Source organism: Manacus vitellinus, unplaced genomic scaffold (assembly GCF_001715985.3).
Source record: "Manacus vitellinus isolate BGI_N305 unplaced genomic scaffold, ASM171598v3 scaffold_75_pilon, whole genome shotgun sequence".
Taxonomy (NCBI): domain Eukaryota; kingdom Metazoa; phylum Chordata; class Aves; order Passeriformes; family Pipridae; genus Manacus; species Manacus vitellinus.
This window is the reverse complement of record NW_021940789.1, coordinates 1,280,326-1,285,541: the sequence shown is the minus strand read 5'-3', so window position 1 is coordinate 1,285,541 and position 5,216 is coordinate 1,280,326. Positions and strand designations below refer to the sequence as shown.

The 5,216-nt window shown below is 50.7% G+C and overlaps 1 long non-coding RNA gene across 1 annotated transcript; it reads left to right on the top strand.

Annotated features, from left to right (window-relative positions):
* The first annotated feature begins 11 nt into the window (after positions 1 to 11).
* LOC108641709 lies at positions 12 to 1,353 on the top strand. The gene is made up of 3 exons (XR_001922219.3): positions 12 to 206; positions 298 to 411; positions 1,184 to 1,353. It is a non-coding gene; the product is annotated as an uncharacterized LOC108641709 (long non-coding RNA).
* Positions 1,354 to 5,216: the final 3,863 nt, after the last annotated feature.

Genomic DNA, 5,216 nt, shown 5'->3' with positions numbered 1-5,216 from the left:
CCTGGAAGGACCACACAGAGCTTTTGAAGGAACAGGGGGAGGCTCAGAGTTCTGTCTGCAGTCCTTGTCTCCCCAAAGGCTGCTTTTGTTTTGCTGCCTCAGACCAAGTGGCTTCTGTGCTTGTTGTCACCCTCAGAAACAGCAAATATTCTCCAAAACACCCTCCCAAGGATTTGCTAAATCTGGAGTGGGAACACAGAGAAAAGGTGAAGGGCAAAGGAGAGGGGGAGAGGGAGAGGGCTGGGGGTGCCACGTGCCTGTGGCTGAGCAAATGTGCTTCCCTTCATCCAAACACAGGGAGTCCACTCCTGCCAGTTTGGAGCCCACCAGGATGCCTTTGGCAAAGGAGCAAGAGCTGCAGCCAGGAAAAGCTCCTGGCTCCCTGCAGTGCCAAGCTGAAACGTTTTCAAGGTAAAGAACAAAAAAAACCCTCTGTTTCAGATAGTTTGATTTCTTTTCATACTTCTGGGATTGAGATAAGAGACAATAACAGGAAAATATCCAACTCGGGGCGCTGGATAAAGAAATTCCGTGACAGATTTCCAACAAAACAAAACCAAATCGTTCATTCAAAATAAGTGGTGGAAAATTCCTCCTCCTGGCCAGCTCTGCTTTGGGAATTGTTTCCCCCTGCACTGAGGTGACACACAATTGAGAAAGGCCAGAGCTTGCTCAGCTCCTGGTTCCCCTCTGTGAGAGGAGCAACGGGTGAGGCAGCGGGAGCTCAGCTGTGGAACACGGGAGGAAAATGGGAGGAAAATGCCCCTGGAGCTGCATCTGCCAGGGCTGTCCCTCAGTGCAGCCCTGAAAGAGGCTTCAATATTCATCAAAGGCACCCAGTTTCCTCTGGGAGTGTTTCACCAGTGAAGTGAAGAACACAAGAAAACCTCAGATCATGGGGAATCACAGAACATCCCGAGCTGGGAGGAAACCACGAGGACCTCACTTAGTGTCTGGTCACACCTGTAGATGCATTTTAGAGGGAAAGACTTAAATCTCTTTGCTTAAAACAATTTTTGATAGAGTTTGGACAGGGTTTTTTTGTCAAAATCCAATATTTCACCTCCAAAAATCAGCTGCATGGACTGAGTTATCAAAAATGAGAATGATTGGGTTTTTTTTTGTTTTCCATTCATACATTTGCCTCAGTAATTTGTGGGGTTTATTATTCCTTCTTTTTTAGCTTGATCTTCTTCAATTGATTTGCTTTGTTAAGCCAAGTAGTGGGATTGTAAGAGAGAAAAATTCCTAATGAGAGTGAGGAAAATGGAACACACTAAAAATTCTGGAATGAAAAGAAGAAAGTTGATTGATGACCCCCAGAGAAATACTTGGCTTAGAAACTTACTTAAATATCACTGAATAAATCTTTATGTTTGTTATTAGAAGATTATGCTGCAGTGACCCTGAGTTTTGAGTGCCATGTGGGCACTGAGGAGAAGTTTGACACAGCACCATTTGCAGCTCTGGTAGTTCAGGGGACAGTGGAAATAACATGTGGTGACTACTAATGCCAGCTAAATACCTGGAGGATTTTAGCTAGGAATAGAAAGTATAAATTTCTGTCTGAATTTTTTTAATAAAGCAGAAAACCCCCAAGCAAGGGGAGGAAACACAAATACAACACACAGAGTAAAGCCAAGACTGAAATCTTGGGGACTTTGCTTCTGCACTGATCTCCCTCCATCCTTCCCTGGTTCCTTCCCTCTGTTCTCTCTGCCATGGCCAGGGCTGGAGTTCAGTCCTGGGGGGAGGCACCACCTCCCTCCTCCCTCCCAGAAATGCAGGAGCTCCACAGGGACTGTCCCTGTGCCCAGCTGGCCCTGCCCACACTCAGGACTCCCAGTGCCTCCCTGGGGCTCCCCCGTTTGCCTTCCAAGGATTCAAGGGCTTATAAACCCCTTGGACACGTGGTCTTACAGGTCTTGTCAGCACCTGGATTCAGTCAGGATCCCCGGGCCTGAAAATGTGCCCTGGGGGAACATCCCCTGCCTGCAGAAGCTCCAGCTCCTCCTCTGTGAGTCAAGGGACCAGCCCTGGATGTCCTGACACAGATGAGGCCCTGCCTTTCTGTGGAAGAGGTGGTGTCCTATCAGCTGGCCTGGGGACAGCTGAACTAACACAATTTTCTTCTGAAGTTCACCTGGAAAATGATGGCAATTGCTCTGTGTGGTTCCAGATAGGTCTGACTCAGGAAAATGCTCCTCATGACACATTTGTGCCTTTCTGAATCATCACCCAGATAAGGGGCTGCTGGGATTTATTTGTAATAAATAGTTGCTATGACTTCCCTTTCATAAAAAAGAGTCCTGAAGTGTTCATAGCTCAGGCTGTTAAGTTCAGATGATGTGTTTCTGTGTATTAGGTTGCGTTTATTATTGTCAGAGCACAGAGAAGCTCTGGCATCAGCAAGGACCTCCCTGTGCTGGAGCTGCCCAGGGCCAGGCCATGGTGCTGGTCCTGAACTCAGATTGTGTACAACTGGCACAGGAAAGACAGGCAACAGTCAGATCTGGGCTGGCAAAGAGCTCAGGGAGGCCAGGAGGCAGTTCAGCTCATTCCTGTGCTCCTTGATGTCTTGTCACAGCAGCTGAACCTGGGCAGGACTATTTACCTGTTAACCTGCATTGCCCAGAGAAGCTGTGGCTGCCCCTGGATCCCTGCAAGTGTCCAAGGCCAGGTTGGACAGGGCTTGGAGCAACCTGGGCTGGTGGGAGGTGTCCCTGCCCATGGCAGGGGGTGGCACTGGATGAGCTTTAATCTCTCTTCCAACCCAAACCAGTCTGTGACTCTGAGGTTTTAGGAAGGCAATGGCTGGGGACACTTCAAGGGTCTCTCCTGAAGATTCCAACAAACAGGCAGGAAGGTTTTGTCTGGAAGAGTGGGCAAACACTGGCACAGTGCCCAGGGCAGTGGTGGAGCCCCCAGCCCTGGCAGTGTTCACAAAACAAGCAGCCTTGGCCCTTTGTGCTGTGCTTTAGTCACGTGGGGGGGTTCAGGCTGGACTTGCTCCTGGAGGGCTTTTCCAACCCTCATGATTGTGGGATTCTCCTGACCCAACAGTGCCAATCCAGGCAGGGTGTGGAGTCACCTCTGGCTGTTCAGACCCTATAAAATGCAGCCCAGGACTGACAGCAATGACTCTGCAGGGCTGGGGCACTGCTGTGCATTCAGCTGCTGGGGAGGCAGAGGCAGGTCCCTCCCCTGCCAGGAGGGGAAGGTGAACGCTGAGGTGATTCCCTCGAAGGCTCCCATCAACAGGCCTCTTCAAGAAATTGTTGGTTCCTGAAGCTGCAGTTGATAGAAATGTGATTTTCACTCAGGCAGCTGCAGGAGGCAGACTGGAAATGGCTGGGATTTGGCCTGAAGTCAGGGAAGATGACACAGCTGATGTTCTTCTGAAGTGCACTGAGCAGTAACTCTGAATTCCTCTTACTCACACCTCAGGTATCCCTTTATCTCCGGGAGCACATCCAGGGACCTGCTCTTTAATTACACAGCCAATGTCATGCAAACACTGTCCCTGCAGGATCTGGGGCAGGTTGTCACAGGTTACCTGGTAATTATCTTCCAAATTACTGAGTAATTCCGAGCTGAATTACCCTGTAATTTGCTCCTGTCGATAGCATGACCAGCTCTGGGCTGGAAGACACAGCCTGTTCTTGTCTCCCACATGGAGTCAGGCCCCTCTCAGTGAACACACATCTGAGGAAAACACAGCTGACAAACTCAGCCTTACCCAGGAGCAGAAGGCTCAGTCCTGACTGGGAGTTCCAGCTCATGACTTTCCTGTGGGTTTCTGGCAGTGATAATAATAGTATAATGATAATAATAATAATAATTAATAATAATAATAATGATAATGTGGGAGCAGTGACTCATGGAGAAGCCTTACTGCAGAAGCCTTACTAAGGGCCCACTAATGCTACAGAAATCCTCTGGCTCTTTCCAAACCTCCCATCACCCATGTGCCTCAAGGGCAGTGGGATTTAGCTGGACCCCAGCCCCAGGAATGGAAATGTTACTTCTGTATGGAAAAGTGCTTTGATTTCCTTGGGGTCACACATTCATTAGGACTTTCCAGCCCAGTCAAAACCAACCTTATCTACTCCACCCCCCAGAGGTATCCCAGACACAGCTCTGCCCTTCTCCATGGATGGACTGGCAGGAGGCCCCTCGTGAGCCGGACCTGGGGTTGTCACTTCAAACTGCAACTTTTACCTCCCTTGTGCAAATACAACGAGGAATTTGGTTCATTTCTCAGGAGAGGGGGGAAGATTGAGCTCATCCCAGCATGACCATGCCTTGAACTCCTGGGAAGGGTTGGCTTGGTCCAGAGGGACATCCCCAACCTGCAAAGGGATTGAGGACAGTGGCGGGGGGGAAGGGTGTCCTGTGCTGCTCCAGGCTGCTCCTGATACCTTGGAGCCAGGCTGGGGGGCTGTTCCCAGGTCCCTACACCCTCATGGAGCTCCTGAACCTGTTCACAACCACCCAGAGGCTGAACACCTTTAGCAGAACTCCAGCTGTGTGCTGCACACCAACCTTGAACTTCCAATCTCCGCCAAAACGTCGTCCTTTGGCACCCGCTGTTTGCCAGCAGGACTGAGGCCCTGCTGCCCTGGTTCTGCCCACAGAAGGAGGGTTTTTTTCAGTAGCATTTTATATTTCATGGATAACTCAGAACAGACTTGGATTGTACCAAGGCCCTCCTGCAGGTTGGGCAGAGAGGTGACTGAGAGCAGCCCTGGGGCTGATGGTGGATGAAAAGCTCCCCGTGAGCCACAATGTGCTGTCAGCCCAGAACCCAACCCTGTGCTGAGCTTCCCCCAGAGCAGTGTGGGCAGGACATTGAGGAAGGGGATTGTCCCCCTCTGCTCTGCTCTGAGCCCCCTGCAGCACCCTGGACAGTCCTGGTGCCCCCAGCACGAGGAGGACTTGGAGCTGTTGGAGCAAGTCCAGAGGAGGCCACGAATTTGATAAGGGGACTGGAGCACCTCCCCTGTGGAGACACGATGGGAGAGTTGGGGTGTTCAGCCTGGAGAAAGGAAGGTTCCATGGAAACCTCCTAGTAACCTTCCAGGGAAGGTGGAGTCCCTTCCAAGGGACCCTTTGGTAGGAACTGCAGTGACAGGACAGGGGGAAGGGGTTCAGACTGAAGGAGGGGAAATTCAGGTTGGATGTTTGGAAGAAGTTCTCCTCTGTGAGGGTGGGGA